The sequence below is a fragment of the Trachemys scripta genome, chromosome 10 (assembly GCF_013100865.1).
Source record: "Trachemys scripta elegans isolate TJP31775 chromosome 10, CAS_Tse_1.0, whole genome shotgun sequence".
Taxonomy (NCBI): domain Eukaryota; kingdom Metazoa; phylum Chordata; order Testudines; family Emydidae; genus Trachemys; species Trachemys scripta.
In genome coordinates, this window is record NC_048307.1 from 30,186,959 (window position 1) to 30,212,632 (window position 25,674).

Genomic DNA, 25,674 nt, shown 5'->3' on the forward strand with positions numbered 1-25,674 from the left:
CTTTTATTGCAGCGTGTGACACAACAGACAAGCTGCTAGCTGGAAAACAGCCCTGCCAAGAAGCCAATTCTCAGGCAACTGAGCGACAGCCTTCACTGCAGTGTTAGCTCAAGAGGAGAGAACTTGATCTATCCCAGTTCGAGTGAGAGCGGTCACACTGCAAAACAGCACTGGAGCAGCACAGGGTGAATGGATTAGGAGCACAGTGGGTCTGTCTGGCCAGCAAAGAAAAACCCACAACTGGCCCATGCCCGCTGACTTGGGCTCATGGGGCTGTTTCATTGCTGTGTAGACTTCTGACCTTGGGCTGGAGCTTATCTCCAGGACCCTCCCACGCCAGTGTCAGCAGTTCTCAATCATCAACACACACACCCCTGCCAGGCCAGCTAGCTGGAGTTTACAGCACCACTTACCTTAAGCTAGAGACTGGTGTGTGTGGATGGAAGTTGCATTAGGGGCAACACTCACATTATAGCTCAAGCGAATGCTGCAGTGAAGACAAGCCCTATGAACAACAGGCCAGATCCTCAGCTTGTGTAAATCCGTTAGCTCCATTGAAGCCAGTGGTGCTTTGCCAGCTATGGATCTGGCCAGGAACAGTAAGAGAAGATCTGCTTGGAGAGCAATGGCTGGCATTGGAGATGCATGCTGAATGCAGATGAGTTCACAGAGACAGCAGCAGCTGAAGTGTCTGGCTCTGCTCTGGGAAGTGGCTTTGTAATAACGGCACCTTCTCACTTGGCAAGTCTGCTCCCTGGGTGTGTCAGAGTGAAGGCTGCAGGGACATAACTAAGGGCATCCTTTTTCTTTCCTGGTGACCCTGCTAAGGGGGTCAGCTGGGCTGTATCCTGAATCAAAATAGTTTATTAAACTCCAATCGGTTACAGCTGTGCAAACCCACCCAGGGCTGATCAGGCTGTGCAGGTGTTCTGAAGACAGGAATTGGCCTGTAGTGTCTTTATTATTGGTGAGATACTGGGCCCTACACATATCTCCTACATTCTGGGCTTGGTTTGTAGTTAAAAGGGAGATATTTTTTAAAAATCTATAAATGAATCCCATTTGATGTGAAATGGCTGAAGGGTGATAGCCATAGGGTGCCACCATGGCATTGTTCTGGAGTCATAATTCAGGGCAGAACCATGCTTCAAAGAAATGTCTCTTCGTGTGGATCTCCTGACCAGGGTAAGGAAGGGTGGCTACTCTGTAGCACTTGCACTGGGGACTGTGATTCTCAATAGTTCAGGGGTGGTAAACAGGGCTGGTCTGGGTCAGAGCTTGTACAGGAGCCCTCTAAGAGGTGGCACTGCTCTTCCCTAATGCTAAATATGTGTTTGTGCTGCTGGAGATACCATCGCTCCAGTGGAACTAAATGGAAACTTCTCAGTCTTTAAGGTCACTAAAACTCTTGAGACATGTTGACAGGAACAGCAGTGGGATGCCTTAAGTGCTGGACAGCTTCCATATGGGTCATTGTACCTACCTGCCTACAACCCCCTCACACCGATGCAGGGCTTTTTCTCTTCCAGCCCAAGTGGTTGTGTGGTGGGTGTTTCACCCCTGTGGTGGGTAAAGCAATTCCTCTATGGCTCTAAAGCGCTTTGGGGGTGCAAGGGGTGCTATAAATGAAGTGATTCTTCTCTGGGCCCTGGTCTCCAGCTTTCCAATGCAGAAACCTTCATTAAACAAGCTACCCATAAATAGATGTTCTTTAATACATATGCCTTGCTTTAGACTACCCTCTGTTACGCAGCCTGCTTGTACATTCTGTACGGAGACCTACACTTGAGGTCTGGCCTGCATTTAGAGGGCTCTAAGCTGCAAGTGCTGCTCTTTTTTTTTTTTTTTTTTTTTTTTTTGTCCCCCCCTCCCCCTTGACAATGGCTTCTGCCTCTAGCGCTGTTCCACGTTGCTTTTCATTAAAAGGTGTAAAAGCAAGTTGAAAATTCAGGCCCTGGTAATTGAATCTCACACCCACGTAAAGAATCTCTCCTTTTCTTTCCAGGTGTGTGTCACTCTGAAAAGCTGTGTTCCCAAGGGGACTCCACTACATAAACAGAGAAACAAAATACCGAGTGGCAATTTTTATTATTGCACAGCGGGGGTGGGGGGAGGAACCCAGTAAGAACTGTTTCCAAAGTACCCCAGCTACTGGAGGGAGAATATAGGGTGGTTTCACTTCTGCGTACCACACGGAAAGTAGCTAATGCAGAGATGGGACACGGTGTGGCATTTCAACTCTAGCTTGGGTGGGCCTAGCTCAAGATTCGAGGCTTCATTTGGGTTTGGGTTCTGATTCAATAGCATGGAAATCTTGTGAGCATGTGACCCCCAATAGCCCAATGATCACTGGCATCAGTGAGACAGCTACTCCGTCTTCATAGCCCACGCGCTCTTAATACAGGACGGTGGCTGGAGTAATAGTGTTGGAGTCTTTAGATCTGATCCAAAGCCCTTGATCTCACTGGGCTTTGGATCAGGCTCCCAGTGAACATTTCAGGCTAAATTCCGCGTTCCGGAGCGGAAAGTTCCATTGGTGTCCATGGGCTTGCGGCGCTGTCGCTCAGAGCGGGCTCTGGCGCTCTGGGCCCTGCACTGAATGCTGTCTGATGTGAGGTTTCTAGAATTAAATCCGTCCCTTGGAGCTGGTGGTCTGGAAGAAGAGACTCACCTTAGCGCCTCTTTCTGTGTGCTGCAGACCAGAACATAAGCAGTCATTACATACGGGCCACCTCTCCGAAGATGTAGCATATCCTGATGTGCTGGTGTTGGGACCAGACCAAAGGGCTTTTCCCTCTAAGGATGTGATCTTGGAGATGAGCTTTCTGTTTGCATGCATCTCAGAGCTGCCAGTCCTGGGATTATCTGATCTGACAGCAGATAAGAGAATCTGACAGGCTGTTTATTGTCTCATCTGAATGGCGTTTCACACCTGTCTGATCCCATCTCCCCAAACCGATCAGCAGGAGGAGGCAATGCCCCAGATGGCAGAGCATTTACACAGTGACCTGAAGAGAGGCTTCTGGGGAGAAGGGGACTTTCTCAAGGCCTTGCGTTCTTGCATCTCAAAGTGGGTGAGGCTGGAATGTCCCCACTATGCTGCTTTCTCCTTCCTTCCCACTGCAAGGGTGAGAGTGTCCTGTTGGCACCGGCAGGAGCCATGGGAAAGGGGGAGGGTGAAAAGCCAGTGCTAGTGCACAGCAGGGTGGGGCTGTCATTTTGAGTCCTGGCACTTTGAAGCTACTACAACACAGGATTCTGCTGAGCTAGCTTGATGTTACTCCAGCTTCCTCCATTCATGTAAGTATAGAAACTGCCCTTCCACATTTGGACAATCTCAAATTCCATGCACAAACAACGTCCCATGGGGAGCATCTCCTGCAGGACAGTCAAGATGCTCCTTCCGGGGGTCCTGTATCTAAATGATGCTCGGCACCAGCACACTGGAGATCCCTGGATGAGAACAAAACATGTGAATAAAGGCTTTGTTGGCTTCTGCTTGAAACGTGCAGCCCAGCCCTTGGAGGGGGAGAGAGGTGCTGTCAGACAGGCTTAGACCTCTGGGTCTAGATCCCACTTATGTCTAGTGAGCTGTCCATGCTGGTAATGGCCTGTTAACTGTCTGCTTGCTGACGTTGTACAACCTGCCAGGAGTTATCACTACTGAATGGGAAATGGAGAAATGGGGCCAAAACATGTGGCTGCTGGGAGGGGGAAACCAAGCCATCCGCAGTTCCTCAGCATTGCCCAGGCCGATCCCTCTCACCACTTCAGGCTATCTGTGCCTTGGGAGGTTTGTGAGCAGGGAGATTGGGCAGCCAAATGAATGCAACTAGCACTTGAGTTTAATTTTGCTCCTCAACCCCTAGGGATGTCTGCACACATACAGATCCAGGGCAGGGGCTTCTGGCACTGTTGTGGCTCCAGTCGTACTCGGAGGCAGGGAATGTAAATCCTGACCCTAGCGGTAGCAACCCTTGTGAACTCAGCAGCTTGGGCCTGCAACTACTGGCTAGAGTGACCAGAGATCAAGTGTGAAAATCAAGACAAAAACCCTAATAGCAGGATGGTGCCAATAATATTGAGATATCTGGTCACCCTATTCCTGGTGCTAGTGCACTTCATGTGGGCCCTACTGCACTGAGGGATGCTGGCTCAGCCTCCCACCCCGAAGCACCGATTTATTGCTCTGTGGACTCCCAGGCCCTTAGATGCTGCTAAGGGAACGTGAGGTTGCTGTGCTTTGCTTCCAGGCTAGCGATAGCAGCTGTCTTTTGATTAGTCTGAGGCCTACAGCACAATCAATTAAGACATTTCCACAGCGAGCACTTGGGGCCTTTCCACCAGCAAATGCTGGAGCAAGAGTTGGCTGCCCAGTTAATTGTGCTTTGTGATTCCCCTTCATCCTGGCTCCTGCATGGAGCTGCTCGGTACAGGCCCTCATGTGCACCTGGGGTCACTCTCTCCTGTAAATCTGATGCTCCCTGAGCAAGAGGAGGCAACAACTGGCCTCAACTGCATGACAAGTGCAGCGTCAAATACTCAGGAATTCATCCCGCTGCAGCACTGCACGCCCCCGTTCCACACAGGCAACTTCTGACCCTGCCAGAGAAAGGCATCTCTCCGCTTTAGTATGGCGGGAGGAAGGAAGGACAGAGCGGGTTTGCTCTATTGCATGTGCGGGAGGCAGGCGCGGGTTTTTCAATATGTTAACATAGGCAATTTGTGATTGTGCTGCAGCTGATGTCAGCTGTTTTCCCCCACCTCCCCCAGCCTTCCCTTGTAGGGAGCTACGGGCTTGATCTTGTCCTTCTTACTCTCACACCAACAGTCCCACAGAATAAGCATCGCAGGATCAGGCCCCCAGGATCTGATCCTATAAAATGACCAGTGGTAACTCCTGGTGCAGTCAATGGCGTTTGGGGGATAGCAATGGTAGGGGGTGCTAGTGCCGACCACGCACAATGGTCTAGACCTTCCCTATAACAGGCTTAGATGGGAAAGGGCTAAAACCACAACAGCTGGTCTGTGCTGGTGCTAGCAAGAAAGGGGCTGGCATGCAGGTCTAAGGGCCCCAGTATAGGGGGTCTCTGTGTCCCAGCACAGAGACGGCTCTGCTAGCTCAGCACTAGAGCAGGGGAAATTTGTTTGGACACAGTTTGTTTGCCAGAGAACTGCAGTTTTGGTCAGCCACAGCTCTCTGGGACCTTTTCCCCAGGTGGGGGAGAGGGAGCGAACAAAAATGAACATCCCCTCTATAACCTTTAGCACAGTGGGTAGGGCACTTGGGTGGGCTGTGGGACACCCAGGTTTGAATCTGTACTCAAGGCTTGAACACCGATATCCCCCTCCCAGGTGAACTCCCTCTCCACCTGGCTATAGGTTATTCTGCTCTCAGTCTCACCTGTTGACACTGTTCTGCTTTGTACAGATACTTAAATATTCATTGGACCAAAGAGAGACTGGAAAAGATCTGTAGCCCGGTGATCAAAGCACTCCACCTAGGAGATGTTGATTCAGATCTTTTCTCTTGTTCTGCCTCCGTGCCAGGGCTGGGCTGAATCTGGCTCGGAGGATGGGCTATAACATACCATCAATATGAATGGGCAGGAGAGGGGTTATGTGGGCTGTGTCTGAGCAAATGGCCATGTTGGCCCCAGTGGGGTTACCATACAGCATTTACAGGTTTTGCAAATGTCATTTTTATTTAATGTTGCAAAAACAAGTGTCCATAAATAATCCAGTGGACCAGGAGTAAATGAGCAACACAGACATGACCGTTAGTGTAATGCAAGGTCACTGCTGGCTCTAGCCAGCAAAGCCCGAGGCATGTCTGGTACACAGATACCTGAGTCCAGAAAGGGGAAGCCTGTGGGGTTCGGGTCAGCGTGCCTCCCAAAAGAGGGAAGAACCCTGTGTGATGAGAGCAAAATCCAGCCCTGCGTGGGAGGGGGAGAGGGGGATGCCAGTGCATGGGTGAGCTCCACCCACTTCAGCCCATAAAGGAAAGGAGATCTTTCCCCTTGCCCCTGTATTTGTCTCACCACTGTTTCCAATTGCCACTTTCCCCGTTGCTGCTGTGCTTTGTTCACTTATCCCCTTAAGTAGAGGAGTCTCGGCCCTCCATCTCCTCAGCCGGACTCTCCCGCACCACTGCACACAGCTGTCCGTGGATTCCCTCTGGCAGTGGTAATCCACCAAACCCCTCGTATGCCTGGCTTAGTGACGGTTGGATGCAAAGTGCCTTGTCCTGAGGCAAGAGCTCTGAGTGCTTTGTTTCAATAGGTGTGCAGTTCATGGCAGGAGTGGACAGCATGGGACCCAATTGGCCTGCTGCTGCCTGCATTATCTCCAGTAGTTACTGTCCATGCACAGGTACCGCACAATGATGGCTCTCAGCATTGTTATTAGCTGCATTCTGGCAGTGCCCATGATGTGCCAGGATTCCACAGGAATGAGTGGAGAAGTAGGAGAGCCAGGACTGGCTAATAAACAGGACGACAGTCCCAGTGGGGACCCAAGGACCTTCGAGAAGTGGGTTTAGCCTCCCTGTGCTGAAGTAGCTGCCTCCCAGGTGATAGGACCAGATGATCTGCAGGCTTAAATAAAAGGCCAAGAAACATTCCATGGGGAGCGGGGCTGGCTGGCTCACTCCTGCAGGTGACCCTGGGTCAAGCAAAAGGAACTGGAAGCAGGATCGGCAGCAGGGTCTTTGGATTTCCATCGGACTGCTTTTATTTTGAGACATAAAGCCACCCCTGAAGATAGGGACTGACATGTGCTGGTGGGAGCCTTATTTGTTGCACTGGATTATTATTTGTATTGTGCTGGCATCTAGGAGCCCTAGTCATGGAGCAGGCCCCCATCATGCTAGGCGCTGTACAAACACATAACCAAAAGATGGTCCCTGCCCCGAAGAGCTTACAGTCTAAATAAGACATGTGATGATAGGTGGATACAGATAGGGGAACACAAGGAGACCATCTTGGTCAGCATGACAGGCTGTAGTCTCAACACACCAGCAGATGAACCATTGCCAAGATTTTTGTCAGCCTCACAGCAAAGGAGAGTTGGTGGGTTGGCCCCACTGACTTCCATGGACTTAAAAAAGGAAAACTCTTCCCCAGATCATCTTGAGCTGACCACCGAGGCCTTGTGCGTGTGGAGTAGGTTACTTGCTCCAGCCTTACATTAAGGCTCAGCTGTTTACTGGTCACTGCCCAGCGGTGGATGGGGAGATGCACAGTCTGAATCCTGTGAGGTCTAGAGAATCTACTTCAATTGGCCTCAGTGAGTGAAAGAAGCGATCAGCAAATCCTCCAAGTGATCAGATATTCAACTCACTCCTCCTACGAACCAACCAATAACCCACAATCCTCTAGCAAATGTAACAGCAAGACTGGCCTCCGGATAACGCTGGGAAATAGCACCAATGTTCTTCCCTCCTGCCACAGCTGGAGTGCAAAATAAAAAAACCCAGCCCCTGAAGACATGTTTTCCCCTCCTTCCCTATGATGGAGAAGGAGAGGCAAATGAAAAGAAAAGTTCTTAGATTACTAGGGGTGATCATTCTAATCACTCTGATGCTCCCGTTGCAATCCTACCCAACCAGGCTATCTGTCCAGAGCTACATGTCAATCACAGCAGCCAATCTGACCCAGGCTTCTGCCAAGTATCTGTCAATCACAAGGCAGCACGAACACCTATCCTCTCGGATCGAACCAGAATATAAACATGCTTTAAGTGTAAAATTCAGGTCAACTGTATTCAGGGCCAGCCTTAGGGAGATTGGCACCCTGGGCAAACTTGCATTTTGGTGCCCCTCCCCAGGCTTTCCACCCTCCTGCACCCAAACCCCTGCCCTGTGACCCCTTTGCCTCTAATCCCTACACTCCCCTCTTTACCCCAAGCCCTACATCCTCCTGCACCCTAACTTCTGCACAGTGTCCTCTTAAGCCCTGCTCCTCTAATCCCTGTACCCGCTCCTCCTCCCCTAACCGCTGCACTGTGCCCCCTTTGCCCCTACTCCCTGCACTCCCCACCTTCAACCCTAACCTCTGTACCCCCTCCTGTGCCCACGTGAGGAAACTGACCTGGATGCACGGTGCAGCTGGCATTCCTGCTCACTCCCCAAACCCTGCATCCTCCTGCACCTTAACCTCTACACTGTCCTCTTAACCCCTAATCCCTGTACCCCCTCCTGCTCCCCTAACTCCTGCACTCCCCACCTTCATCCGTAACCTCTGTACCCCCCTCCTGCAGCAATGTGAGGAAACTGACCTGGATGTATGAAGCAGCTGGCATTGCTGCTCACTCCCCCGCTGAAACCCCTGCTCCTCTGTGCACCCCGAGGGGGCTGTGAGGAGGGGAACGAGGAGCAACATCAGGGCTCCCTTTATACAGGTCACTTTCCCCACCTGGGCTGCATAAGGGGTGGGCAGGGCAGCAGCAGCTCCTGATGTTCACCTCCCAGCACAGCCCAGGTAGAGAAAGTGACCTGATGCATGGAGTGTTTGGTGTTGCTCCTCGATTTCTCACAGCCCCCTAGGGGGGCACAGAGGAATGTTGAGGGGAGAGTAGTATCTGTGTGTCACCCTTCACCCTCCTCCCCTGCATGTTCCCCCGCGGGGGGGGGGCAGGGGGAAATTGGGGGCCCCCCCCCCCACACACACACACACACCAGGGGCAGCTCTAGCTTTTTTGCTGCCCCAAGCACGGCAGTCAGGCAACCTTTGGCAGTGCACCTGCGGGAGGTCCCTGGTCCCGCAGATTCGGCGACATGCCTGCGGGAGGTCCGCCAGTCCCTCGGCTTCGGCGTACCCCCGCCGAATTGCCGCCAAATCCGCGGGACCGGCGGACCTCCCGCAGGCATGCCTCTGAAGGCTACCTGACTGCCGCCCTCACAGGGATTGGCAAGGTGCTCCCCGGGGCTTGCCGCTCCAGGCACGTGCTTGGTGCGCTGGTGCCTGGAGCTGCTGCTGCCCCCCATGCAGCGCTCCCCTGCCAGCTGGGAGCAGTTTCTGACACTACACCAGCAGTGTGCACCTCTGCACTGCCGCGAGGCACCCCTTTGACCATGGCGCCCCTGGGCGGTCACCCAGGTGGCCCACCCCTAAGGCTGGCCCTGACCTTAATTACGGAATTGCAACCTGTATCTCCATAATGTGAACTGTATTTAGAACTGTGCTACCCATGCACAGGAAGTGTGTGGGTGGCTGATGGACGGATCCTATTGCATGAATGAATAGTAGAGCTAGTTGCAAAGCTTTTAACTAATTTTTTTTTTTTTGTCAAAAATGCCAGCTTGTTGAAACCAAAACTCTTCACAGGGCTGGTCTTGATGAATTTCTCAACTTGAAAAATTTTTGAGAAAAAAGTTTCCAAATGCCTTGTTTTTACATTTTCAAAACAACAACAAAAATCAATGTTCTGACTTGAAATGTCTTTTCGCTTTGAAATGTAATTATAGTACATTTAAAAAAAAAAAAAGTGACTGACCTGCACTGAAGATGTTCAGATTTTTGGTTTGTACAAATTTCAGAAATTTTTACTTTTTGTCCTGATTTGGGACAGGAAAAGAGTCTGAAATCTCAAAAACTCATGAGATAGGAAACCATTTCCCTCCCAGCTCTAATGTGCATGTTTGTCTGTGTGTGATTGGTCACAACAATCTTCCCTCTAATTTTTTCCATCCATCTGTAGAATAAATTTTGTTACGTGCACTGAGGTATGTGTGGATGTGCGCCACCAGTAGAAACAAAAACCTAGATATAATATATATTTTTAAAAAGTTACCAGAGGGATAATTACTCCAGCCAGAACAGGTTCAGTATTTTAGAACTCACTACTCAAAGAAATAAATTTAAATGTAAGAGAAATAAAAATTATGAAATTCATAAACTAGTCAAAACACTAAAATAACACACTTGGAAAGAATAAAATTACAGAGAATATACGTGCATTGCAGGAAGTACTTGTATTATTGTTTTACTTCTTGGTATATTTTCGGAGGTGAATGTGACACAGAGATTGTGTGTGTGCTGGCTGCTGGGGAAGTTTCTGAGGGATGCCATGCGCTGTCTCTTTAAGGCACTCAGTGAAAGCTCTCCTGCTTTGTCCCAAGCCCTGTTGTCTCCCCTCCCCAAGCCTGCTCCGCAGAGATAAGGTACATGGTCGGGGGAGGGAGAGACTGTGTGAGCTGGGTGCTGTGGAAATCTCAGAAACAGTGCACTGTCTCTTTAAGAAAGGCACTTAGTCACTCACCAGTCAGACCTCAGACCGCAGCTCCGAGTCCTCCTGAGCCAGGCTGTGTCCCCTCTCCCCTGCTCTTCGGAGATGGGGTACAGAGGGGGGGACACCCTGACATCAGCACCCTTCCTCCCCCTGCTCTGCACAGCCAGCAGGAGGGTCCCCGGAACAGCTGCAGGACAGAGCAAGGTGGCTGCAAAGCAGCGGGGGGGGCGGGGCACCTGAACACATACTGCCAGCTGTGCACACTCTGCTGATGGGCAGCACTTGAATCTCTCCTGGGCGGCTGCCCAAGCGCGCAGCTTACAGGGAACACAGGTTGTGACATATTGGGTACAATCCGGACTAATAAGCAGCTGTGTCACCTCTGCCCAGTAGCCTGGGGTGCCTTGCCTTGCTGCTGTAGCCGCCAGCTCACAAACAGGCTCCAGCATGCAAGTCATCCCCAGCTACAGCTGTGTGTGCTGCAGGCAGCCAGCCACGCCTGGGCTCTTACCAGCCTTCGTTATATTGCAGGGTGACCCCAACACACCCCTCGTCTTGGATCTTTCCCCAGAAATGTTTGTGCTGTAGTGCTCAGCCCTCTTCTGGACAACAAACTTACATAAAGTCTATTGTAGCTTGAATAGAAATAATATGCACATAACTTGCCATCCCAAATGGAGTTGCCCAGACACTTCAGTTTAAACAAATTGGATTAGATAAAACAGTAAAACAAGTTTATTAACTACAAAGAGAGAGATTTAAGTGAGTACAAGTAATGAGGCATAAAAGTCAGAAATGGTTACAAGAAAATAAAGTTAAAATACTACAGGTGCCTAACTTAAACTATATGAGATTCAAGGAAAGTTTCTCACCATACACTTTCAGCAGTCTTACTGACCAAACTTCTTAGGTCAGGACCCTTTCTCTCAGTATCCAACGAATGTTTCTTTTGACTTTGTTGCTTCAGGTGCCGTGAATGTAATGGGCTAGGAGAGAGGGAGGGGATCCCTTGGGGTGTTGGTCCCTCCAGTTAGGAACCAAGAACTGGAGCTGAGGGCTAAAATGGGTCTCCTGTTGCATGTGACCAGGGCCCTGGCCAGAGTGTCTGGGGCTGGAGAAACAAAGAAGAACCCCTCTAATTGTTTGGTAAAGGATATGTGGGGCAGAAAGTCCATTAGTGGCTGTGTGAGGCACTCGATCCTGCCCTAATGGGGGCCCTATAAGTACCTAGGGAGTGCAATAATGTGTGGGTTGGGGGAGTTGGGTGCTCCTGGGCATGCCCTAAGAGAACCCTGAAAGGACGTGGCCTTTCCCAGCGTACCTGAGTTCCTCTCTTGAGAAGTAACTTGGAGCAAATTTGGGGTCGGGGGCAGCTTCCTGACACAGGTAGAAAGAGACATCCTTTTGTCCCAGCAACAGGAAGGGAGCTGTCACCCCATCTGCCTGAGATGTGATCCCATGGTACCATTTACTGAGCTTGTGCTTGTGTCAGGGACTCTGCCTGGCTGTGCTAACCCACCAATAGCATCACCTGATCTCCCCATTGCTCTATGTGGAAACCCTGATGCTATATTCTCCTGAATAGCCCTAGCTCTGTAGCTTGAACACTGCAGCCCCCTCTGCCTGAGATGTGGCTAATTGGATACAGCTGGATAAGTGCAACCCCTGCCATTGTCCTGCAGTGATGCAGCTGTACCCCACTCACTGGCTTCCAAGGGGGCGTCATGCAGCCAGCACCCTTACGGGGGGGTTATGACTTACTCCTATGCCTGCCTGGTTTTGCAAAGGTGTCTGCTCCTGCTCTGATTAGGCACATAGAGGATGAAATCAGGATGGAGCCTCTGCCTTTCCTGAGCCCTGTGGCTTCCCTTGTATTATAATCACCCCTTCAAGTCTGTCACAAGCAGGAAGCCAGCCCTCTCTCCTGTTTGCCTTCACCGCTGGGTTAATGTCTGAGCGAAGCAGCACGGCCCTTGCCTTTTGAACGCAGCACTCGCCTGGGCTGGGAGAGCAGATGATTAAACAAGCTGCCAGAGTGTTTCAGAGCTCGTGGAGAGCTGCTAGGCTTACCAGTCACCTGCAGGGTGAGGGATGTGAACCAGGAGTGGGTGTGATATGCTCAGATTAACCCCGGCCCCTTCCTTGCTGGGTTGTTCTGCCTGGTTAGAAGAGATTGCGACAGAGGTGGGAAGCTTCTGGAGTGGGCTGTTCTATCCCCCATCAACGAGAGCACCGTGCTCACCGACAATCGGAGGAGCAAGTTACGCCGTCCCCACTGGGGCAGTGACTCTGCCCCATGCTGCGTATCTTGATAGTGGGGAGCAGAGGGAATCCCAGAGGAGTTGAGGCAAGTTCCGATTAAACAATCTAGGGCTAAGAGCCAAGTCCTCCCTGGGCCAGGACCCCACTGTGCTAGGCTCTGTGAAAACACAACAAAAAGGCCGTTTGGTCTGCAACTAGCTTTGGCGTGGGTGTGGGCAGTTCCAAGTGCTGATGAGGGCTTGGCTTGCCTGGAAGAACAGAGGTGTCTGTTAAACTCTGAGCTGATCCCATGTGTGCCATCTGCAACCCCTTTGCAATGAGAATGAAAGGGCGATGTCTGGGTAAGGCTGAAATTCTGGCTTTGGGCAGGAGAACTCCCAGAAACTCCTGGATAACAGCTAGGATGTTTGCGCTACCATTCAATTGTTCAAATAAGTTCTCATACTTCATTGACAATCTCCTTCCTACACCAGCCAAAGACGCCTGGTGGCCTAGGGCAAAGGTCTGGTTTATGGTATTGGAGGAACTGGGTTCAAATCCCAACGAGGCCTTGGTGGTAGGGTGAAATCTGTAGCAGTCTAACTTTCTCCAAAAAGCTCTTGGTGACTAACTTGCAAACTCCATTGCACGAGAAGCCAGACGTAGGTCATTTGTTGGTTAGAGGTACAGGCCTGGGTGGGGATGTGGCAAGCTCTGGGTTCTGTTTGTTGTGAAGAGAACTCTGTGACATCTGTTACCTGACTTACAAATACAGTTCTGCAATCCTCAAATCTAAGCATACATTGTGTCAGGCTACTGCTGCACCTTACTTTGACACCTTGAGTCATCTACAGAGCTTGGTTGCCTGCGCTGGGAACTTCCTCATTATAGTGACCTTTCAATGTGCTCTGGGGTGAAATCTTCAGACCTGGGGTGCCTAATGTTAGATCCCTAACTCTTTCTTTTTCTATCTTGACCTAAAATGTGGCCTGACTTTTTTCAGAGGTGCTTGACATAGGCGTGGGAAGTAAGGGTGCAGGGGGTGCTGCGGCACCCCTGGGTTTTACGCGGGGTCCCAGCTGCCAGGCCCACGCCTGGGGCTCTGTTCCCAGCCCTGCGCCTGCCCCCAGCTGTGGCCCAGCCTTGGCCCCCTTACTCCTGTCCATGCTCCCCTCCTCCTAGAAACACGGCCTTGCTCCTGGCCTCAGCTCGTGGGAGGGGTGGAGGGCAGACAGAGGTAAAGGGGCATGAGGTAAAAAGTTTGGGGATCGTTTTGTTGGTTTTCAGCACCCCCACTGTAAAAAGCATTCCAGTGCCACTGATGCTTGATGTCCGAAAATATAGTTTCAAAATTTGTCTTCCACAGGAGATGTTTATTAAACTAAAGAATACAATCACAGACACGAAGGCTTCCACATAGCTTGAGGTCCAGCTTTATCGCCTCTGTTTAACAGGGACCACTCCTTGTCTGGAAATATTTACGGCACAGAAACCTAATGGCTAAATAATATGTTGCCAGTAAACATATCCATTGTACTGGGGACACAATGCCAAATTGAAATCAATGGGAGCTGCTGGTGCTCAGTGCCTCTGAAAATCAGGCCATTTTTAAGGGCCTAAATATAGAACTTCAAGTTTGGAGGGGAAAAAAATACTTGAAAGCTAAGACACAAGCCAAAAGCGCAGCTAAAAAGAACTAGTCAATGTTTTGTGGTGCTAGTAGTTCTGATTTGTTCTCTGGCAATGGAAGAGTCCTGTGTCAGTTAAAATGTCTGTAAGAGTGTATAGCTTTTTATGGAATAAAAGAAATTTGAGTATCTAATTATCAGAAAGGAAAAAGAAGCAAGTCCTTCCTAATGTAGACATAATTATCCAAATTATGATAATTAGACAAACAGACCCTCATTTGTATGGCTGTGTAACTAGGCTAATCTCTTAGATACAGTTTGTAGCATGGCCTGAGCAATTACAGCCCATCTTCAGTGCAAATGCTTTTGATATCCAATGTTCTAATTGCAAAAGCTCTGGGACATGATGGGAAGGGGACTGTGAGTACACAAACTGGTGAGGGCTGTTCAGTAACTGTTCGTGAATCAGTAACTGGTTGACAAATAGGAAACAAAGGGTAGGAATGTGTGGTCAGTTCTCACAATGGAGAATGGTAAATAGCAGGATCCCCAGGGATTTGCACTGGGACCAGTGCTGTTCAACATGTTCATTAATGATCTGGAAAAAGGGGTAAACAGTGAGGTAGCAAAACATAGAAAATTACTTGAGATAGTTAAGTCCAAAGCTGATTGCGAAGATTCACAACGGGATCTGAGTAAACTGGGTGACAAAATGGCAGGTGAAAGTTAATGTTGATTAAATGCAAAGTAAGGCACGTTGGAAAACACAGTCCCACTATACACACAAAATGATGGAGTCCAAATTAGCTGTTACTACCCCAGAAAGAGATGTTGGAGTCATGGTGGATAATTCTCTGAAAACATCAGCTCAATGTGCAGCAGCAGCCAAAAATGCTAGTAGAATGTTAGGCACCATTAGAAAAGGGACAGATAATCAAACAGAAAATATCATATGCCTCTGTATAAATCCATGACTACCTTGAATACTGTGTGCAGTTCTGGTCACCCCATCTCAAAAAAAGATATATTAGAACTGGAAAAGGTGCTGAGAAGAGCAACAAAAATGATTAGGGGTATGGAACAGATTAATACGACAAGCGATTTAAAAAGATGGACTGTTCAGCTCAGAAAAGAGATGACTAAGGGGGTCTATAAAATCATGGAGAAAGTGAACAGGGAAATGTTATTTTACTCCTTCACATAACAAAAACAGGGATCACCCAATGAAATTAATAGTCAGAAGGTTTAAAACAAACAAAAGGAAGTACCTTTTCACACAATGCACAGATGACCTGTAGAACTCATTGGCAGGGGATGTTGTGAAGGTTAAAACTATAATTGGGTTAAAAAAATTAGATAAATTGATGGAAGAGAGGTCTATCAATGGCTATTAGCCAAGATGGCTGGGGACAAAACCCATGCTCCAAGTGTCCCTAAACCTCTGAGTGCCAGAAGCTGGTACTGGATAATGGGGGATGGATCACTCGATAATTACCCTGCTCTGTTCATTCCCTCTGAAGCACCTGGCACTGGCTACTGTCGGAAGACAGGATACTGAGCTAGATAGACCATTGGCCTGACCCAGTATGTCCGTTCTTATGATCTTCTGTATATTTTAGCTATGGGGCTTGGAACAAACCCACAGATCCAAACACCTCAGAGTTTTGGGGGGCTGGAATCTGGCTTGGGATTTTGAATCTTGGGACTGTCTCTAATTCAGGTGGTGGCTGTTGCTTTAGTGTGGCCTAGTGGAGAGAGCACTGGATTGGGACTCAGGGTTCTACTCCCAGCTGTGCCACTGGCCTGTCACCTCTTCTCTCTGTGCCTCAGTGTCCCCAACTGTACAGTGGGGATAATGATCCTGACCTCTCTGTAAAGTGCTCTGAGATCTGCTGATGGACCATGTCAGATAAGAGCCAGGTATTATGATGTGGTAGGCACTGTACCAGGCAGAAAGGCTGGGGTTTTCAAAGCAGCCAAAGTGGATTAGGCACTCAATCCCCACCGAAAGTCAATGTGGTTTAGGCATCTAACTCCCTTCGGTTCCTTTGAAAATCTGAAGCAAACTCCAGGCACCCCCTGCCCCGAAGAGCTTACACTAGGATCAGGGCTGGTTCTCAGGGGGTCGTGAGGTTATTACATGGGGGCTCAGAAGCTGTCAGCCTCCACCCCAAACCCCGCTTTGCCTCCAGCATTTATAATGGTGTTAAATATATTAAAAAGTGTTTTTAATTTATAAGGGGGGTTGCACTCAGAGGCTTGCTATGTGAAAGGGGTCACCAGTACAGAAGTTTGAGATCCACTGCACTAGAACCTGCATATGAAGGTCATTGGTGCAAGGAGTGGAGGGCTTTACCTCTTCAAAGCACAGGGCAGACATCAACTCAAAACTATAACGCAGTGAAAGGTTAGGGCTTAAGTATTAAATGGGCCATGAAGCGCGCACAGACATAATGGCAATTGCTTGTCAGATCTGCACATTTGCTTACAGTCTGGGTGTAAATGGAGTAACCACACTAGCAAATGGGTAGTTAGAGGGGTGAGTCAGGAACCCTTTGTGCCTCAGTGTCCCTAGCTTTAAAATAAGGTTGGATTATTTACCACCTTTGTAACGCCCCGTCATATAATCAAAGGACATAATTGTTGCAGCAGATATTTTGTTGTGCTGGTAGAATGGTGTAGGAAAAGCGTGGTTAGCTCTGACCTTGTTCTGTAGGTAAATGTTGAAGTGAAAGTATTTATTTGTAGTTAGTACACTGGCCTGGGATTTGAGGGATCTGGCTTCAGTTCTTGGCTCTGCCACAAGTGACCATGGGCAAGTCATTTAATTTCTCTGTCTGAGGTCTCTCTCTAAAATGGGGACAATGCTTCCTTTTTCTTGTCTGTTCAGATTGTCAACTCTTAGAGTAAGGACAGTCGTGTTTGTACAGCTCTTAGGACCATGGGGGTCAGGTGCTCAACTGCAGCCTCTAGATGCTACAGTAATCTAAAGGAGAACTAGAGGGCTGATTGCTTTGGGCACATGTGGAATACTCGGGACTGTAGGATGCCACTTGACATGCTCCTCCAAGACATGGCCCCCTTGCTGTACGCCCTTGCTGCCAAATGGCAGTGAGCACCTAAGGCTCTGTAGATAAAGCTGTTCCTGATGTGACAATGCCCTGGGGAAATCCTCTCCGCCTCTCTTTGGGCCTCATCCTCCCCTCTGTGTCCCCATCTCCTTTTGTCTGCATCACAAGTAGATAGCTACATTATTCAGCCATCTAACTGCTGGATCAGCATGGGTAGCTAGGTGTTGCAGGCCACCCTCCAACCTTCTGACTGTGCCCTCCTCCACCACATGTTTCCCCAGCTGCATCGCTGCCCTGCAGTCATGCTGAGAACTGGGCTAAGCCAAATTTCTGTATCATGGCAGCCACTCGGCCATTCCACTCATCAGCCTGTTAAGCCCAGTCCAGGATCTCTGTCCCAGGCTGCAAACGGGTGAATGTGAATTTGAGCTTCTGAAGTTCATCAGCATGCCTGTCGCTGTATGCTGGGGTTGCTGCCGCTCTGCGAGGACACAGCTGCATACACCAATGGTCTGTCCCCCTGGAAGAAGGGAACAAGAAGCCCTGGAGAGGCATGTTACGCCCACTTTGCCCCCGGGTATTTCAAAAGCCCCTCCATGTGGGTACTGCAGGGTCAGGGCAGTGCAATGTGGGAGGGGCCAGGATATGATGGGGCAATCATGGGAGATGGCTGCTCCACGGTATCTTGCCCTTCTGGAGACACACAGGGCTGTGGCTGCTAAGTTAATGCTGGGCAGTTAATAGGAGCTAGAAACTCCCTATCTCTGGGCAGAGCTGCCCTTAATAATGAATCAGTCAGCAGCAAGCTACAGTGTAAAACAATTCACCACCAGCCCTGGAGATGAGGCCTTGTCCATACACAAGAGGGTGAGAAGGGACATGTCAAGGGAGCACCCCCTCGTACCCGGACATGAAATGACAGGGGACTTGGACTCTCACACCCCTCTGCCGGCTACATTCCTGGCTGCAATGTTCTCCCGGACTTTCTCCCTGGTCTTTTGTGGCTCCGTCCTCCAGCCAAGTCCCACAACAGTTCAGTCCCCCTCCTGGTTTGACTTCTCTTCATCCCCCTTGACAGGGCTCTGGCCAGCTTCTCTCTGCTGGGAGCTTCAGCACCATTTAAACTGGCTTTCACCCTTCAGGGGCTTTTCTCTCATTCCTGCTCCTCACAGACCCTCACTCAGGGCTTCTCTCCTCTCTGGGCTCCCAGGAATAAACCCTGGTCCTGTAGCTCAGCCAGTCCTGAAGTACAGGCCCTTCCCAGGCACACAGAGCTCTCCCTAACTCCTCTCTCCTTCCACTGCCCAGTGCCGCCTCCTCTGGCCAGGAGGCAAGCCACTAATCCCCTCCCAGGTGCAGAGTGTAACTAATCAGGTTCTTTCCCTTGCCTTGCAGGTGACGGGGAGTAACAAAAGGCCACAACATTTACTCACCACTGCCTGTGTTGGACTGGAGTGTGGTTCTGAGGGCCTCTCTTCCGAGCATTGCTTCCCTGGCTAACCCTGGTGAGTCAAAGGGTATGATGCACTCATCTAGGTGTGGGCTCTGTAAATGGCATGGCATCTTGGGGTCAGTGGTTAAATGTCCAGGATCAGGAGAACTCTAAGCCAAGGTGTTGTCAGGAAGGCAGGCAGAAGCTGCTCTAGCTATAGGCAAGCTGTCTAAAGTGGCAGAGTTGGCCTGGCTGCCCCTCAGTCATGATGGAGGGGTGGCCAGGCTAAATTTGAGTTGTGGTGGGGAGGAGGCCTGAAGTATTACCTAGGGTAGCAGACTGCCTTGAGTGACCTCTGAGGGCCAGTTAAATGTGAGCTGGGCCTAGTTGGGCACTTCTAAGCACACGTGTGGCTTGTCGACGTGTGCAGCTGGTCCTGATTAGCTCCATGTGCAGACACTCGTATTCCACACAGTTGTTCCTGATCGACTCTGTGCACTAAACAAGCCTCTAGTGTTTAAGCAGCAGTGGTTGCCTTCTGCTTGTCAGAGGGGTGTTAAGGATAGTGATGGGTGGGAGGCAGGGACTCGCTTCAGGGCCTTGAGTAAGTCACTAACCTTCTCTGTGCCCCGTTTCCCTGATTCAACACTGGGGCAACAGTAAGGCAAACCCTGACTTTCCTGACCTCTGCTTATGTCCCCCCGAGGTTGCACTGACCGAAATCCTGCTTCTGCCTAGTCCTTGTGCTCTGCAGAAGGGAGCCCATTGGCTTGAGTTCTGCTGTAACACTAGGAGCTCTGCAGACCTGACAGTCTCAGCTCTCCAACCTTTCGCTCCTTGAATGTCTGACCAGATCAGTAGTCTGTTGAATGCTGGCATCTAGCTCTCTGTGCTTAGCTGATGTACTCAGCAGGTGAAGAGCACTACAGACGTGCCATGTGGTACTATAATTTGGCCGCTGCAACATAACAGATGAAATCACTTCATAGCAGGAACTGTGGCCATTGCCAGCAAGAGGTGCCTGTGTGAGACTTTAACTAGAAACCTTGAATGTTCAAATCCAGTGTAGTTAATGGGCAGAGAGAAAAGTCTGCCCCCGACCATAGCACTGAACAAAACCGGCTCCTATTTTGCTTTCACAGACCTGGTATTCCGCATTGCTCTGCTTCCCATGTAATTCTGATGACCTGGAAAAAAGACCTGACTTTTATTATACTGATGATGTAGTTAATTAAGACTGCTTACGGGTGATGCTAACAAAGGGGCCCAATCCTGCTATCTTAATACATTTGGGTCAATAACAATGTTGCCCGCCTGAGCGCTCCGGAACTGAGCTCCAAGCTAGCCGGCTGGTTTTACTGTTGCTGCTCTGGCTTTCTGCCTGATGAGGGTTGCTGGCTGTATGGGATGGAGTTTTCTCTTGGAGGAGATGCAGTGTTAGACATTGCATGAAGTCTTGTCTCCTGAGCTCTCTTCTTATGGCCCTTTAAGCACACCAGCAGGAAAGCCTTAGGGAATTCTGCGCTGTATGTGCTGTAATCCATCCAAAGCACTCGTTGACCCAAGTATTGTCCATTAAAAGGCTCTCCCATGTTTACCGCTACTTCAAGCCCCTGATCCTTGTTCCAGATCCTTATTGTACTAGTTACTATACACACAGTCCCTGCCCCAGAGAGCTCAGCCTGGGACTTAGGCAACAGGTGAATAAGCTGATCCCAGAGGAGGGTGAGTTAATGGTAGAGACAGGGGCTCTTGCATAAATCAAGTCTCAGGCAAACTCTCTCTCTTCTAAATCGCTTAAACCTTGATCAAACAGGGCACTGAGAGCAGAGCTGGGCCTAAAATAATCAAACTTGAGCAAGTCCCCCAGTGTGATGCATCCACAATCTAGGATAGGATATGACCCCATGGTGACCTACGGCCTGGGTCCTCCGAAGTGATACCTTTGAGCTCTAAGATGGCTTCCACCTTTGGCCTCATTGACCTGTAAGATAATTGCTCCCACCCTATTGCTTTAGCCGTCCAAAGACCTATTTAAGGGTTGTGTGAGGTTTCTCTTGCTTGGTGTGTCTTAAATATTGCTGGTTGGGAATTTACTGATGAGACTTTTTTCTGATTCATCCGAGCTGAACTCTTGCAAAGATGGGTTGGATTCCATGCAACTTTCATTGGGAAGATCTATCAGGTCCAGGATGGAATGTCTGCTCAAAACGAGATCTCCGCCCTCTGCCAATTAGCCAGTAGCATAGTGGTTAGAGAAACAACTTTGGAAGTCTGCTTTTTATTCTGATGTGGAATGAGACCAAATGCTGTGCTGAAACCTCTAAAGCTTTGGTGAAACAGAACTCTTGTTTGCTAGCCAGCCTTCTCTTTAAATGTGCCTGTAACACATTAACCTAGAAAACTCTTTTCTACAAGGCTAATAAAACATGCCATCTAGAAAGCACCGCCTGTAGGAGAGAGAAGGTAATTCTATTGATTGAAGATAGTTATTAAGCTAGGCTGCAATTTGGCTCTTCAGAAGTGACAGCCAATGAACACCCTGATTGCCCAGCACTCTGCAGTTAGAAGATAGACACAGCAAATCCATTTAAGTAGTGCTAGATCTGATAGTTACAAATGACTTAAATGTTACCAAGGAACTTTTCAGCCACCTGACACTCCTTTTCATTGCTCTTCTGAAAAAGTCATGTAGTCCCAGTCCTTTGAGGCTGGGTCTACTGGGGCCCATCATAAACCAAACTGCAAATAAAAATGTGAAGTGCAGTTCAGTGCTGGAGATGGCAAAGGGGAGAATGAGCCGCTCATAAAGCAAGGAGCAGAAATCAATCTGGCTTCTTCAAACGAGAGTTGTAGCCTCGAAGGCAATTGTGCGTTAAAGCCAATAATAGATGTTTTTCTAACAGCTGTTAACAGCAATCGAAGGACCTGGGAATAAATAGAGCTGGATCAATTCTTCATAGGAAATGCTTAACCTAACAAATTGCGCTGCTTTTTCTGTTGACTTTTCCATGAGAAGATTGCAAACCTGTGGGATCTGTTAATTGTTCAGAATAATCCTGTGAATTTCTTCAACAAATAATTGGTCTGCCGGATGTTTGTATGGCTTGTTGTAAATATTCAAATGTTGCATTCTGCTCATGGTGTAGTATTGTTTTTGTTCCTGGATTGGATCATTTAACTAACCAGCATGCTCATTGCATATTTCAATGTAAAAATTCCAAGTAGAAACTCTCACTACTTAGTTATTGGAAATATTTTTGGTTAACCTTAATATCTGAGCTGAATTTCCTTTTTGATTAAAGCTCACTCTTTAAAATATGCCTGGAAAAGAGGCACAAGTTAATGTAAATTTATCTGAGAAATCCAATGTTTGAGGGAAAAGGGGACTGTGAACTGAGATCAGGGCTCCATTGTGCTAGGTGCTGGACAAACTTATAGGAAGAGACGATCTCTGCTCCAAAGCTTACAATCTAAATATAGTTTCTAATTCTCTTACAATGACCGTAAGGCAAAGGATTAGTTGTTGTGGTGATGGGTGCTGTGCAGAACCTGTGCTAGACAGAAATACTGGTCCAAAAGATGGAGGAGCATTTCATTATAAGTGGCATTAGAGCAGTATGCACATGCATGCACCTATGTGAAGAATCCCTCAGGCTTTGGGCAAGTTTTCTGGTGATCTAATTTAAGGCTAAGGTTTCTCTGACAGCACTGCAGTCACCTTACAGAGGAAGCGTTTACTGGTACTTGTGTGGTGATAGAGCAGAAGGAAGTGTGGCTGAACCTTTCACTGTTTCAGGGTAACTGCACCTGTTTTCCCCTCTATTGTTCCCCAAGAGCATCCACTTAAAGGTTTCTGTTTCCCAGCTGCCACCTCTTGAGCAGAGACCTGTGTCTCTCCCCCTCTTGACTGGGGCTTTTGCTGGCTGCACAGTTCCCTGCCTACACTGTGATATCCCCAGCAAGCCAGACTGTCTAAACAGGCAAGCTGTCCGCACTTCGAAGTTACCATACAGCTCTTTCTAAGCAAGCACACCTTATTCTTAAGGTGAAAGCATTACAGAAAAAATGTATAAAAGAACCCAACCATGAATTAAAAGCTCACCAGAGGTCACCCATCAGTCTTATGAGGCCCCAGTAGGTCAAATCCATCCAACCCTTCTGCAAAGATTGGGGTGGGGGGCTTTGAACAGAACCTTCTGTTCATCGGAATGAAAGCCCTGTGTCTGTTAAAACTTGGTCTATATATCCAAAAGGCCTTTCTTTGTCTACTGGTCTCTGGAGAATCCAGTTTGAAATAGTGTGTGTGAACTTCCCCAAGTGGTGGTACCTCTCGGGGGTGGGGGTTACAACCTGGGTGATTTGTCTCAATCACCACCCACTGCTTTTAGTTCCTGGAGGAGCTGTGATAGCCCTCCCCGGGGACTAGAACACAACCAAACAAAACTGTTCATTTAGCACAATGGATACCAAAAATACTGCCTGGCATTGCAATATCTGTCATATCTCCCCCCCTAAAGGGAGAACCTACAATCCCAGCCTCCAATACTACATAGACTTAATGCCATAAGATCTTACAAGGATATTGCTGGATATCTGTCACAGAATCCCTGGAGTATTAACTCAGATAATGAAGAATCCTCCTTAATGGGAAATATTTCCCCATGCATCAAGCCCAAATATATTACAGCTGCCTTTTAATGTCAAACGGTGTGTAAGAACTAACAATATAATGCCACTTAAATCCCTGACTTCCTGCTTCAGGGCCACTGAAAGGAGTGGAAAGACACCCAGTGACTTCAATGGGGTTTGGATCAGGTCCTGGGATATTTTTGCATGTGGTGGTTTGAATTTCCAGTTAATCAGGCTATACAATTTCATGTCCTGCTTGGCTTGTCTGCACCACAACCATGGCCCTGAACCAAAGCCCGTTGAAGTCAATCGAAGGACTCCAGTGGGCTTTGAGCTGGGCCTAGTGTGAACCCATGAAATGGGGATAGCGTGGAATAGCTGTTGCTCTCTTTACCAGAAGAGTACGGGATGGGGATGCCTCTGAGATCATTTGAGCTTGAGGAAAGCTGGCTCCCTCCGTAGAAAATTCCAGATTGTGTTGACAAATATAGTGGGGAAAATGATATTGGTGATAGATCTTGACTGAAGGCTCCAAGGGGTTTCAATTGGCTTTTGGTCAGACCCCCAGGCAGGGTCTGGACTTCCAAAGAGCTCCGCTCCCATTTAGGCACCAAATGAAGCATCCAGACTTTCTAAAATGCTCCGCAACCTGCAGCTCCCATGGAGAATAAGGCCTGGTCTATGCTAAAAAGTTAGATCAACCCAGCTACGTCGCTCAGGGGTGTGAAAAATCAGCACCCCTGAGTGATGTAATTAAGGCAAACTTACCCCGTGTGTAGAGTCATGGAAGGATTCTGTCAATCTTGCTACTGCCTCTCAGGGGAGGTGAATTACCTACACTGACTGCATTTGTGCTGCTATAGTGTTCCAAGTGTAGACAAACCAACAGTATCCATACTGATGACTGACAGGATTTGGGGGCTTGAATGAGGATTAGCAGCTGCCACCTTCCACCCCAGAGATGGCTGTGTTCCTGTCGTGGGGGAAGCCATTTGTATATGGAGTCTGGAGTCCTGTGTCCTGAAAGATGCTCTGAATAAAGTCCTCTTTCCCTCCACCTCCACTGAAATGCAGCCTCTTCTGGGCTAGAAGGTTGTAGCTGCTTAACTCCCAACCTGCCAGTTACCATAACAAAAATCTGTAGGAAAATAGATAGTATATCGTGATCTACGTGGCACATGGACACTTAGCTCCATGAATGCATCCCAGGCACGTCCCCACTGCCTCTGATTAAAGGACAGCCGGAGCTGCGACAGTGGCTCCGAACTATCGCAGCGCTGCCCTTTGATGGCTCTGAAGCAGACACAATGACGTTTGAAACCTCGGGCTATTTCTGTTAGCTTGTCTCCCTCAGGAGCATCAGCACCTTGACATTTCCTCACGCTTGCAAGTTCCTCTGTCTCACCCAGCAGGGCTATTTACAAACCGTCTGATACAGTCTCTTCCCAGGGAGGGGAAGATGCTTCTAAACTGCGCTGTTCTCATTCAGTTGACTAGATTCTGATCTTTCTTATACCCAGGTCAATCCAGAGTAATTCAACTGACTTCAGTGCAGAATCCAGTTCTTGGTGAGCAAGCACTAAGCCACTGTGCTGTGCACAGACCCCTGTTTACATAGAAATGTAAAAACTAGTGTCTGTCTCCTTTGCCCCAGTAAGCACGGCTGGCTGGATCAGCATTTACAGCTTGCTTGCTGGTGCTTTCTAAGGGGTAGCGAGACCTCTGCTATAGGCTATCCTGGGATTGAAGATGGACGTGTGATGCAACTTCCAGACAGCTCTGGGGCAGAGTTATGTCTTTTCAGCACAGCAATGCTTGTGTTGGGGGCACAGCTGGTCTCTCCTATTAAAGCCACTTGTGCCGTGGGTTACACTTGACTCTGGGGCATGTGTGTTCTTAGCATAGCAGCATGGGGAGTTAAAGATTTTGCGTGGAGCTGCGGGTCTGGGACAAACTCAGTCTTTTACTAGGACAGCATTGTTGTGTGGATGACACCCAGCTGGATCTTCCCATAGAGCAGCATGTGGGATGGGTTGCAGTGGGGTCTGGGATACTGGCACACACTGTGGGTTCTGCTTGGATTGATGAAACAGGGTCTTCCAGTACAGTGGGATATGGTGTTGGTTGGGTTTCAGTGTGTGGCCCAACGGGGGCTGAGGGCACCTGATAAGGGTTGCCTGTGGCTCTGCATCAGCACTGAGAGGACAACATGCAATATTCCCTGTTTAGTTGTAGCTGCAGCTGAATCTGGTGTGGAGCTGCAGCCTATCAACAAAAGAGGGGCATTGAGATCACACTGCTAGGAGTAGGGTGACCAGACGTCCCGATTTTATCGGGACCGTCCCGATATTTCCTTGTTTGTCCCGCGTCCCGACCGACATGCGGTCGGGACAACCGGACAAACAAGGAAATGCCCCGGAGCCTAGAGCCCGGAAGT

General features: G+C 49.0%; 1 protein-coding gene across 3 annotated transcripts in view; it reads left to right on the forward strand.

Moving 5' to 3' along the window:
- Window positions 1-25,674, forward strand: part of SEPTIN12 (septin 12) — a 212,521-nt gene that overhangs the window by 8,980 nt on the left and 177,867 nt on the right. For all 3 annotated transcript variants that reach the window (XM_034784641.1, XM_034784642.1, XM_034784643.1), the window contains exon 2: window positions 18,569-18,678. The gene's annotated coding sequence lies outside the window, so the exon portion shown is untranslated. The remainder of the gene's footprint in view (window positions 1-18,568; window positions 18,679-25,674) is intronic.